The 12,268-nt window shown below is 47.0% G+C and overlaps 1 protein-coding gene across 9 annotated transcripts in view; it reads left to right on the forward strand.

Moving 5' to 3' along the window:
• The window catches only part of GNG12 (G protein subunit gamma 12), a 106,885-nt gene that overhangs the window by 34,033 nt on the left and 60,584 nt on the right, over nucleotides 1-12,268 (forward strand). For 2 of the 9 annotated variants that reach the window (XM_043521027.1, XM_043521028.1), the window contains exon 1: nucleotides 5,897-6,176. The exons of 1 other annotated variant lie outside the window; for it this stretch is intronic. The gene's annotated coding sequence lies outside the window, so the exon portion shown is untranslated. Of the gene's footprint in view, nucleotides 1-5,896; nucleotides 6,241-6,299; nucleotides 6,362-7,393; nucleotides 7,434-12,268 lie in introns of those variants that run through there. 6 more of the 9 variants (XM_037907251.2, XM_043521029.1, XM_043521033.1 and 3 more) reach the window with 6 other exon arrangements.

Here is a 12,268-nt window from a genome sequence, read left to right on the forward strand (position 1 = left end):
CCGAGCCCCGCCACCCAGGGCTAAAGCCCTCAAGCTTTGGCACCCCACCATGGTGGCAGGGGTTGGGCTTTGGCTTTGGCCACCCTGCCCTAGACGGTGGGGGTCAGGCTTCGGTCCCCCTTTCCGGGGTTGTGTAGTCATTTTTGTTGTCAGAAGGGGGTCGCAACGCAATGAAGTTTAAGAAACCCTGCTATAGGCAATCTTATGAATGGCCAGTAAAACACTTTCTTTTATAGAACTCAAGTGTTCTGGCGTATAAATTAGTAAACTATAACATATAATAGAGATGGCAATAAATAAAATGTAGAAACCTAACCAGTAAACCTACTATAAATATTCCCTGATGGATGAATCAACATAAGTTATAAAGAGCTGACTATGCTGAGAAGAGTTATAATTCAGCTGAATTAGTGTCATGGAGATGTCAAATGTAATTGCGGGGGGTGGGGGGGCGGGACCGGAAGGTGGTGGTGGTTGGTTTTTTTATTTTAATTATTTAAAGAATATGTCCTGGACACTGAATTAGAAATGAATGTGATGGCAGAGTAACCAAAAGAAAACAGCAGTAACTATAACTAGTAACTTGGTCTGATATTTTTTTTATCCAATTAAGTCTACATTGTATTCGTACTGTACATTTTGTCTTATAGAATGCAACTGCCTACTGAATTGCTTCAATATTTGCTGTCAGTGTATCTAAAAGCACAAGTTAAGACAGTGCAGACCAAACTTGACAAATATTTGACACCTAGACAATAAAGCCTTGTCTCCACTAGGGTTTTGGTTTTGATCTTTGTTTTTAAATCTCCCATTGGTGCAGTTTTCCGGGTGGAGGTAACAGTAGGAGTGTTAGTGTTGAAAGGCACAGGCAATTTTACCATCATGACATACAGATCTCCTCTGAGCAGGGTTAGATGGCATGATAGTAAAAATGCTTGTGTCCTCTCTATGCTGGCAATATTATCCACGGAGCTGCACTAGTGGTAGTGCAATGGTGAGAGATTTCCTGAGAAATGCTTATGTAGACATAGCATTAGGGGTTTGATCCTGCAAATCCTTCTTGCATAGAACTCCCTTCGGCTTTAACTGGAGTTCTGGGCAAAGAGCCCACAGGACCGGGCTCTAAGCAGGAAATTGCCACAATTACCTGGTGACAGCTGTTAAACTGATAATACTGATAACTGATCTTGGTCAAGAGGCTCAGAAGAAAAGATCACCTCAGGCCAAGATTCAGCATTCAGGTTTGAGGTAGTCCCCTAATCTAAGGGCTTGTCTACACAGGCAATTTACAGCGCTGCAACTTTCTCGCTATGGGGTGTGAAAAAACACCCCCCTGAGCACAGCAAGTTTCAGTGCTGTAAAGTGCCAGCGTAGACAGTGCTCCAGCGCCGGGAGCTACACCCCTCGTGGAGGTGGGTTTTTTTAGAGCGCTGGGAGAGCTCTCTCCCAGTGCTGCACCGCGACCATACAAGCCACGTTAAAGCCTGGCAGCGCTTTAGTGTTGCCAATGTAGACTAGCCCTAACTCTCCAAATCATCAATTTTCAGTGTCGGCTGAGTCATTCCCTCAAAGGCCGTCACTGCACTTTGACACTTGATCCTATGTTGTTTCAAAACAAATATTCCCAAGAGTGATTTTTCATGAAGACAGTGCCGTCTGGTGGCCAGATGTGTTTATTCCTGATAGCCCTAATCCAGAGAGAAATCTGGGGCCTCTGGGATTCTGTTCTTTTCAGAACAGAATAATATTGGAGTGCCTTCCAGTAGTGCAACATGTCTAGCATCTGCTACATGTGGTTCATTCTCTCCCTCTCAAATTCTCCCCAGAAGGAGAATTGTGGGTTTTGTTTTGAAAGGGCTTTCTTTTGTTTTGTTTTTTTAATGTACACAGTGCTGTGTGTTTGTTAGACAAGGCAAGTCAATGAAGTTTGCCTTGCATTTGGAGCTGAAAGTGGTGAAGTTTATGATGGTCCTTACTTCCTGTGGGAGTTGACTCCACAGTTGTGGACCAGTCCCCAAGAAAACTGTCCCTCGCACAGTTGAGCTTTTAGGTGCTGACTCCGTGGGTGCTGCGAGGCTGGAGCTCCCATGGGGAAAAATTAGTGGGTGCTCCTCACCCACCGGCAGCCAAGCTCCCCTCACCCCCACCCCCTCCTCCTCCCCTGAGCACACCGTGTCCCCGCTCTTCCCCCTTCCAGTGCTTCCCACCTGCCGCCTAACAGCTGTTTGGCAGCGCTTAGGACTTTCCAGGAGGGAGGGGGAGGAGGCAGTAAAGAGATGGGGTGGGGACTTGGGGGAAGGGGGTGGAATTGGGGCAGGGTGAGAGCGGGGCCAGGGGTGGGGCCGGAGGGGTGGGGGTCAAGCACCCACGGGGCAGAGGGGAAGTTGGCACCTACCTTATGATAGAAATTTCCATTGTGCCTGAAAAGTGGAGTTGTCAGCCACAGTCTTCATCCCAGAGCTTTAGGCAATCTTTTATTTATATTGGGCCTAGGCATTCAGCACCTTGAAGATAAAGCCCAAGATCTTGAATTTGATTCACTGTTCTATGGGAAGTGTGGAAAGGAAAGGGTTTGATGTAGTGGCTGAGGAAACATGCTGCAGCATTCTAGCTGGAGTTTCCTAAGAGCTGATGACTTCATGCCCAAATGCACTGCACTGCTTGTGACACACAGGCCCACTTGTGGTTCACTACTCCATGTTAGCAACTCTTGTCAGGCCTGACATTCTCATTACAGGTCACGCACTGGTGTCATGATATTCAGTTAAAAGGTGACATGTAATATAATATGTCTATCTAATGAAATCTAATAACACACTGGCTCTTAATGTCACTGTAAAATGTTTGTAACACCTCCGTAGGTGAAATCATGGATACTCTCTGATGATATGTCCAGGAGACTATAAACAGACAAAGGTGACAAACAGGTTTCTTCTATATAAAGGGGAAAGAAAGTATGGTGGCAGATACCCTGTCTAGGAAAGAGGGTTCTGACCTACTCCCTCAAAGTCAGCGGATGGCTCCCAGGCTGGGAGCTACAGTGGCAAACCATTGTGGGACACTCAGGGTTACAGGGTAAGAAGTAACACAACTTCTCACTGGTCTGGATTGCACCCCAAATTCTGTGATACTGCTGTAGTCTAGACTGGACATGACAAAAGTATGTATAACCAAGGTCAGGATGAGATGGTGTCTCCTACCTAGCTGAAAATGATAGCATCTATGAGTAATGCTTTCTATTACATGAGAGCTTAGCATCAGTGAGGAATCCAAGAACACTCCTAAATTACAAACTGAATTGACAAATTGTAGGGTGTGTACCTTCAACCTAAGTGTACTGCACCATCGCTGCAAACTCCTCAAAGTGCTTTCTTCTGCCCACCACAACTGAGGAGACTATTGATGGATTCATTCTCAAGCAGGTTAGGGACACATTCTGATTAATTTCATATTAGCCTTTTGGCTAAAATATCTGTTTCACAACTGATTTGTTCTCTAGCGGCAGAGTCTGTCCTGCACATGATGTTGTTTGGTAACTACAAGAGCCATTTGAGAAGCTTTTTCTCCTTCACAGCTTGTCTGCTCTTTCATCTTACCCATACTGCCAAATTCCTCTCAGTGAAGCTGCATGGGTGCAAATCAGGGCAGAATTTGGCCTATTATGCTGAATTTGTGACATCACAATACATTCTGTATGTGGCAATTTCAACTTTAACATTAGGGATCGTGACATCCCTGCAGGACCTAGCAAAAGGCTTAGTTAGGCTATGAGAGAGAAAAGCCCTCTTTTAAAACATAAATATCTTTACTAATAGCAATGTGTAAACAGGAAAATCAAACTATACATGTTTGGGTGTTCTTTCAAACTTTTTTTTCAATTTTGATATAGTGTTAAGGAAGGTCCACCTTTAAATACAAAGTTAAATGTGATGTGTTATAACATGTGCCTGCTTCTGGCTTGCAAGTGATAACTTTTTGTAAAACTTTAATCAGACGCTCTACTTTGCTTCTGGAAACAAATGTATTTTTGAGTAACTCATAGCATCAAAGTAGCTAATCACAAGTAAAGGCAAGTTTTACCAGTTTGGGCATAGACAAGTCCTTGCACATTTCAGGCCTAATCTTTAAGGTGCTGAGCACTTCCTGTAGGGTGCTGAATTCCATCAACTTTCCTTTAAATTAGTGGGAGTCAGGAAAGCTGAGCGTCTCCTCAGAATTAGGACCCTCAGGGCAGAGACAAAGCTTAATTTGGGCTGTAGTTAGTGATTTGGTCGAAAGCTAAATTAAAAGCAGCAACTGGATATTTTCCCTTCTGTATTGCTCAACCCTAAATTTGTTTGAACATAGGGGGGAAAATAATCCTTGTTCTAACTTCTTTGAAAACAATTGAGTTACAGCTCCACTTAATTTGGCTCATTGAGTGACAGAATTTAGGAAAAGTGCGCGTGCTCTTGCTCTCTCTCTGACACACACACATACACACACACTGGTGGGCAGTGTGACACCCTGGCACCAGGGTGGTGTGATGGCATGGAGGGGGGTAGAGTGACACCCTGGCATAGGGGTGGAGTGGGGGGGGTGTGGAGTGACACCTTGGCACTATTATTATTTGGTGTGTGTGATCTGGTCAAGCCAAGCCACAGCATTCTTATCAACGATGTTCAAGGCACAAAGACCTCCAGGAAGTTGTCATTTAGCAGTCCTCAACAATGTGTGTCATGGTTTGGGGCTGCCCACATTGACATAGTGGACTGTCTCTGAAACGTTGCTGAAATTCCGCTGCAGCACAAATTCCATGTCCAGTATGAAACTAGCTCAGAAGGCTCCATTGCCTTAGTGGTAAATCAAATCTGGGTTGACGTCGAGTGGGGTCTCAGAAAACATAATTGTCATTTTCTCTGTGGACCACAAAGCTCGCCACTCGTCCTCTATTGGAAATCCCTTGTCCGGTAAACTTATCCACAATGGGCAACATCAGGGCAGATGACCATTTGGTTGATTAAACAAGTCTTTATTTAACAGTAGATGTGGCATATCATGCAATTTTGTCACGAGCTTTGCTATGCTTCCTCTTTGTGAACACTGGGTGGAGCAATATTGCAGAGAACTGGTGACCATGGTAGAGGAGTAATGCCCCTGGCACTGGGGCAGTGTGAGGGTATGGGGGGGTGGGATGAGTGCTGGCAGTGGGGTGGTATGACGGCGTTGGGTGGGATGCTTTTATGCCTTGGCATTGGGGCAGTGTGAGAGCATGGTGGTGGGGGTGGTATGACCCCCTGGCACTGGGGCAGGGTGCGGGGTGTTGTGGGAGCGGTGGGATGCCCTGGCACAAGAGTGGTCTGAGGGCGTGGGGAAGTGGCATGAATCCTGGCACTGAGGCAGTGTGAGGGTGCAGTGGGGGTGGTGGGAAGGCATAGTGGAGGGTGGTGGGATGCCCTGGCATTGGGGTGGTGTGAGAGCATTGGTGGGGGCAGTGTGACCCACTGGCACTGGGGCAGCATGTGGGAGGGGCGAGACGCAATGTGCTGCCCTGACACTGGGGTTGTGTGAGAGCAGGTTGTGGGTGGGAGTGGAGTGATGCTACAGCACTGGGGCAATATGGGGGTGTGATGGGGGGCAGTGTGACACCCTGTCAGGGGGGCGGTGTGGGTATGCCCTGGCAGGGGGGTACAAGACTATGGGGGGGCGGGGAAGGGATGACGCCATGGGGCGAGCCCTGACACTGAGGCGATGTGAAGGAGTGGGGGAAGAAGGAGCAGGGGAAGGGGCCGTGTGAGGCCGGGGGGTATGACGCCGTGGTGGGTGGGGGATTCCCTGGCACGGGGGCGGTGTGAGGCCGGGGGTGCGCTGTGATGGGAAGCGATGGGATCCCTGGTACTGGGGCGGCGTGAGGCGGGGGGCAGCGCAGCGACACCCGGAGAAGCGGCCCGAGGGGAGCAGCAGGCAGAGCCCCGCCCGCTTGGGCGAGGGGCACAGAGAGGGCGTCTCCCTGCCTGCCTCGGGCGCCGCCGGCAAACCCTGGGTCCTGTGGCGGGCGGGAGAGCTCCGGGCCCGGCCAGCCCCGCCGCCTCCCCCGCCCGGGGCCAGGCGGAGCCAGCCGCGGGAGGAGGAGCGGGTGAGAGGTCGGCCAGCTCCGGTCGCCCAGAGAGGCTGAGTCCCGGGCGGAGAGGGCGGCGGTGAGTGCGGCGGCCCAGCAGGGGGTGGCAGGGAAAGGGCTCGGCTTGGCGCGGCTCGGCTCGGGTAAGCCCCGCAGGCGCTGAGGGGAAATCGCGGCTGGCGGCGACCCGCAGAACAGTGGCCAGCGCTGTGCCCGTGCGGCCGCTCTCCGCGCCGGCCCTCCCCGGCGTATCTGGCTCGGCGGGTGAGGTGGCTCCTGAGACCCCACCGCCCCGGCATGCCTGGCTCTGCGGGTGTGGTGCCCGAGACCTCCCCCCCCCAGATCCCCCCACCGCCCCCGGCATGCCTGGCTCTGCGGGTGTGGTGCCCGAGACCTCCCCCCCCAGTTCCCCCCACCGCCCCGGCATGCCTGGCTCTGCGGGTGTGGTGCCCGAGACCCCCCCCCTCAGTTCCCCCTACCGCCCCGGCATGCCTGGCTCTGCGGGTGTGGTGCCCGAGACCTCCCCCCCCAGTTCCCCCCACCGCCCCGGCATGCCTGGCTCTGCGGGTGTGGTGCCCGAGACCCCCCCCCCCCAGTTCCCCCCACCGCCCCGGCATGCCTGGCTCTGCGGGTGTGGTGCCCGAGACCTCCCCCCCCCCCAGATCCCCCCACCGCCCCGGCATGCCTGGCTCTGCGGGTGTGGTACCCGAGACCCCCCCCCCCCAGTTCCCCCCACCGCCCCGGCATGCCTGGCTCTGCGGGTGTGGTGCCCGAGATCCCCCCCCCCCAGTTCCCCCCACCGCCCCGGCATGCCTGGCTCTGCTGGTGTGGTGCCCGAGACTTCCCCCCACCGCCGCGGCATGCCTGGCTCTGCGGGTGCGGTGCCCGAGACCCCCATCTCCCTCCCTGCCCCGCCCCTGCTGAGGCTGGCTCTGGGGGAAGGTGCCTCCTGAGACACCCCCGTCCTCCCCCACGCCTGCCCGCCGTGGCGTGGCTGGGGGTGGGAGAGTGAGGGGTGATATTCACATGCTCCTCCAGTGTGGTTAGCACACAGGGCAAATGGTTATTGAACTTCTCTCCCTGCATGGAGAGTGTGTCTGCTTATATGAGTGCCAGAGTTGGAAGTGATGGCAGGGTATTGGGAGTGACTTATTACAGGAGCTTCCCAGCAGGTGTGGAAATAGCACCTACCCTGGCTGGCTAGCCTAGTTTTCCACTTGCTGCTGTCCCTTCAGCCACTTCCTTAGAGTTGAATCAACCCCCACGCAAACACCTTCTGCCCCATCTTTGTGATACTGCTAAATTTATGGGGTAATAGTTCTTGATACTGTTACAGGTAGGAAAAGGAAATAGCTTGATCCTCGATGGGAACAATCATGACAGGACTTAAACCTATGGTAGAACACATCATCTGGGGATTGTCTGGTGATAGTTGTCACTTTATTACTGAATATTTACTATATTTTCCCCCAAAACTAGTGGCAAAACTAGTCTTAAGGGAAATGTGGTAACAGAAAGAAAGAAGGGAGTTAATTAAGGTGTCCTGTCATGTTTAGTGTTTGTCTGTTTGCCATGTTTGGCCTGTTTGCTGCTGGGAAAAAATATGCAACTTGTTGAAAATTCCATCTGGATCTAAACTCTGTTATCTATCTTCTCATCCTTATTACCTGTTTATCCCCTATTCCCCAAGCTGCTTTTGGGGACAGAATATTTACATTCACTAGTGTAATGACAGTTGTTTCAGAGGCTGGTATACTGTCTACAGATAATCTTTTAGCTGATGTCAAAAAGTGTATTTGTTTTAAGAAAGAGTTTGGCTCTGCTTCTAAAGTGTATTAAATCTTCAAAATATTGCACATCCTCTTATGCTTGTGTGTAGCAATCTCTGGTGTTTCAGCTGCAGAAGTGAATGGATAAATCAGATAATGACCAATCTAAATCAGCCAAGGTTTTAGTTAGCAAGTTTGTGCTTTTTTTAACTTCCCCCACAAATTTCAATTTTGCATTAAAGCCAATATATATTTAGACTGATTTTATTTAATTTCAGTTAGTTACATATCCCTACTAAAAACCCCAATCATTTGTTAAAAAATACACTGAGTATGTAGCTATAAAAATTCTGCTTAAACAAAAACATATTTGGAATAAGTATCTTGTCCATCCATTGTGAATACTGATTAATTTTTATTCAGTATGTCTTTATAGTGTATGTTAGTGATCTGAGCATGAGGCTGGAGTCAGAAATTGCTGTGATCTAATCCTAGCATTGACACTGATTTGCTGTATAGCCATGGACAAATCACTTACAGCTGTGTCTCATTTTCCGCATCTATAAAGTGGGAATCACAAAATTCCACAAAGGAAAGTTGTGTTGATTAAGGCCCCAGTCCTGCAACTATTTGTGTGGGCAGACAAGAACTTCATTGGGGCTCTGTGCTGATCTAGTAGTCTGTCTTCATGCAACAAGTTGCAGATTGGGTCTAATTAGTGCATTTAAGTAGAAACATGTTATATTATTAATCAAAATGTGCCTCACTACCACTTGTGACTTGTCTTATATATAAATTGACTTTAGTCATTCTTAAACTGCAATAGCTTATGCCAGGCTAATATTCATGATGTTTTTAATGAGAGAAATTCTTTAAGATCCATCTAGATGATGTTTTTATTGTATTTTTTAGCATTATGTATAAAATAATATTTAAAGTGATTTGTCACATTTTCCCCAATATTGCAATTAATTTAGAGCTAATCATAATAGGTTATTAGTTTGTATTTACTTTAATTGTAGATTTAGCTTGAAAATAAAACTCCATGAGTAAGTGACCAGTACTGTATAGTAGTAGTATTGTCTGCTGGTCCAACACAAACTAAATGAGGTTAAAGGATTAGTATACAGTTAATGACTTCTAAATCTCCTATTTTATCTCCCCATTGTATATTTTAGAGCAATTTGGGAGCTTTTTAATCAAGTGCTAAATGTCAGAATACATTTCATGAATTGCTTTCCCTTAGAAATTTAGTGCAATAAAGCAATCTTATCTGCATAATTATAAAGCTAATCAAGTTACATACGTTTAGAAATGAAACACTTCGAAATTGTTCTGAGACTTCTAACTTCATCTCTTTTTTGGATATATTGCTGTCTCAGAAGTAAACACACTTCAATTCTATTTTTAATCTTTTAGCACAGATACTGAGTTATAACAAACATACATTTTCAGCTACTTGTTTCATTTTAAATAATATGTATAATTCAGATCTGTAGTTATGTAGTAACTAATTCTGTGGATACTAGAGGTCTGAATTCTTGGGCCCTGATCCTGCAAAAGCTCAGGACCTTGGAGCCTAACTCATAAACAATGTGTCTGTGGCTCTAAGAGTACAACCTGTGGAATATCTTAAATGCTGGCTTCACAGCAGGCTTATGTATTCTTGGGATATTGGGTCTGTCCTGGAAGATATTGAACAACATAAGTTTTACAGAAGGTAGTAGCTCAGTTGCTGTACAGACAAAGCTCCCCAGCTCCTGATTCTTGGTCTGTTGGTTAGGCCCTGCAGCGGAAGCAAACCAATAGGAATTATTCCAGCAGCCTGGTTCTAATGAACTGACCTACCCTATCCCATAATACAAGAACAAAGACAGACTAAACGAAATTGACAAATTTTAAAATGAATAAAAAGTACTTTTTATGCAATATAAAATTAACTTGTGAAACTTGCTGCCACAGAAATAAGCAAGTAACTTGGCAAGATTCATAAAAGGATTGAAGCCATCTAGAAATGAAATTAGCATCTGCATTTATAAAATAAAGGATAAAAATGACAAGGGCTATCAGCCCTCTTGCTTTGGTGCAAGGACCAATGGCCTGCACCTGCTTAAATTGAAATCTGTAATAAAATTTATTAACTTCTGTGAGAGCAAGGAGCAGGATCTTTTCTCAAATCCTGAGTTGGGCTGAGGACTTGCAATTCCCATGGAACCAAACTGGCAGATTGTTTGGCATCTCTCTGGATTTGGTCCAGTTTTATCACTGCTGGACTCAGGCAGCTTTTTTCCCCTCAATGTGGTGATATTGCATGGACTAGACCTAATCTCTCTAAGGACGTTTCTACACATTAAAATTAATCCAGAATAAATTAAGAATTTAAAGTGGATTAACTATCCATGTGAGGACACACTAACTCTATATGTGGATGCTTTTATTCTAGAATAAATCAGAAATAGCTATACTGGAATAACTCCACATGTGGACAAGTCCTACCCTGAGTATCATAATGGTATTTCAGATGAACCATAGGACAATTCTGCAATTGATGTGGCAATTCCTCTGCTCCAAACTATAAACCAGTGTGTGCATGTGACTGGATGTGTAAATCAGTGGGGGGGAAGGTTTGCTTGATAAGTGAACATTTTCCAGTGTCTAGCTTCCAAGGATTAATAAGAACTATCAGTGAGTTTAAAAGAGGATTAATGAAAATTACCTCAAGAGTGACTTTTAATAGTAGTAGTGGTGTGTGTGTGTGTACCTATATAATGAATGAGGGTTTCAGGATTTTTTTCCCCACACAGAAAATGTCTTGCAAATATGTTAGCTGGAGGGGAGAGTGTAGTTTCTTTCCTAAGTGTGAACAAATTGCTTTGTTTCATGATGACAGTTGGCAACAAAATGGCAAATTTAGGCAGCCCACTTACAAACTTTGGGGTATAAAATTCTCGCTGGAAAAACAATATAGGGGATATCAAGAAAGGCCGAAGGGAGGCAATGCTTGTAGACTGCTGTTATGGTCTGTCTTTCCATGCCTGCCTCTGCTTTCCTCTATAATAGGCAGATTTCCCGCCTCCATTCTGGATGTGCAAAAGATCCTGAATGCAGTGGAACCCTGTGCAGTCCGCAGCGCCTACCCATTGCACTTACAGCTCTATGGGGCTCTATGCTTTCTAGTGCAGGGGTAGGTTTTGAAGACGGGAGAGACAGGTGGACTCATAACTGTTCGGCTCCACCTGTCAAACCTAATAGGGATGCTTCATTTTTGAGGCTGCTGAAGTCTTGGCTGTGGAGCAGCCTTGGTACCACTTCCCATTTTGACCCTGTGAGGGACTACTGTTCCTGATCAGTGTGGACATGCCCAGTTTGGCATGCACACCCATTGGCTGAGCAGTGCTATATGTACTGACTGAAAATGGCAAACTGGGAGAGAGGGAATGTTGCAGGTTCCTCTGCCTCTTCACACCATTGTTTACCCAAGACCTCACCTTTGCTTTCACATATATTGTACTAAATCCAGTGTGCAACTAATATAATTGTTACATGAATCACTGAATTTTCTTTGTGGATCAGCAGATTTCTCCGTCTTGTTTTGTCTTCTAAATGCACCGTCACCACCAACCTGCACCTGTTGAGTGTCTTGCTGAACCACTGGCACTGGAACACTTTTGAACACCACCAACCTGCCACACCTGTTGAGTGGGGGTGCTGAAAGCCAGTGTCTCCCCAAACTTTTTACTTCGCACCCCCTTTACCCTGTCCGTGCCCCCTCTTCCCAGAGCTGGGGCCAGGACTGGGCCGTGGCTCCAGGAGGGTGGGGGGGACGCGAACAGGGGTAAGGGGGCTGAGGCTGGGACCATAGCTGGGGCCGGGGCCCCGCACAAAATCTTGGGGTGCTGCAGCATCCCCCGCATCCCTAGTTCCCACGCCTATGGGCTGAAGTGGTCTCTCGCTGGGTTTGGTAATCTGTGAATAGTTTCATTAGCCACATCAAAAGGAGATATGGTAGGATCATCCACAAGCACAGTGGGAAAGAAAACACTGACACTCATTGTTTGGTGGGAATAGTCTCTAGATCGGCTATTGAAAAGTCCAGTCTTCAGAGTTCTTGAAAATTTTAAAATGACCTAACATTTCAGTGTATATGTGCACAGCTGCTCATTTCACATAATATGCACATATGACTTAGTCCTAAGTAATTACTTTTTCACCATAATGATAATTATTTGTATTGTATTAGTGTCTAGAGGCCCCAGTTGAAATCAGTGCTCCATGGTGCTAGATTCTGTACGTACACCTAGTAAGAGATTGACCATGCCCTGAAGAGATTGCATTTAGGACTGGGTGTACATTTTTGGCAAATGGTAAATTTTGCTAAAAACTGCTGTCTCAGCTAAATAAA

The sequence above is a fragment of the Chelonia mydas genome, chromosome 8, assembly GCF_015237465.2.
Source record: "Chelonia mydas isolate rCheMyd1 chromosome 8, rCheMyd1.pri.v2, whole genome shotgun sequence".
Taxonomy (NCBI): domain Eukaryota; kingdom Metazoa; phylum Chordata; order Testudines; family Cheloniidae; genus Chelonia; species Chelonia mydas.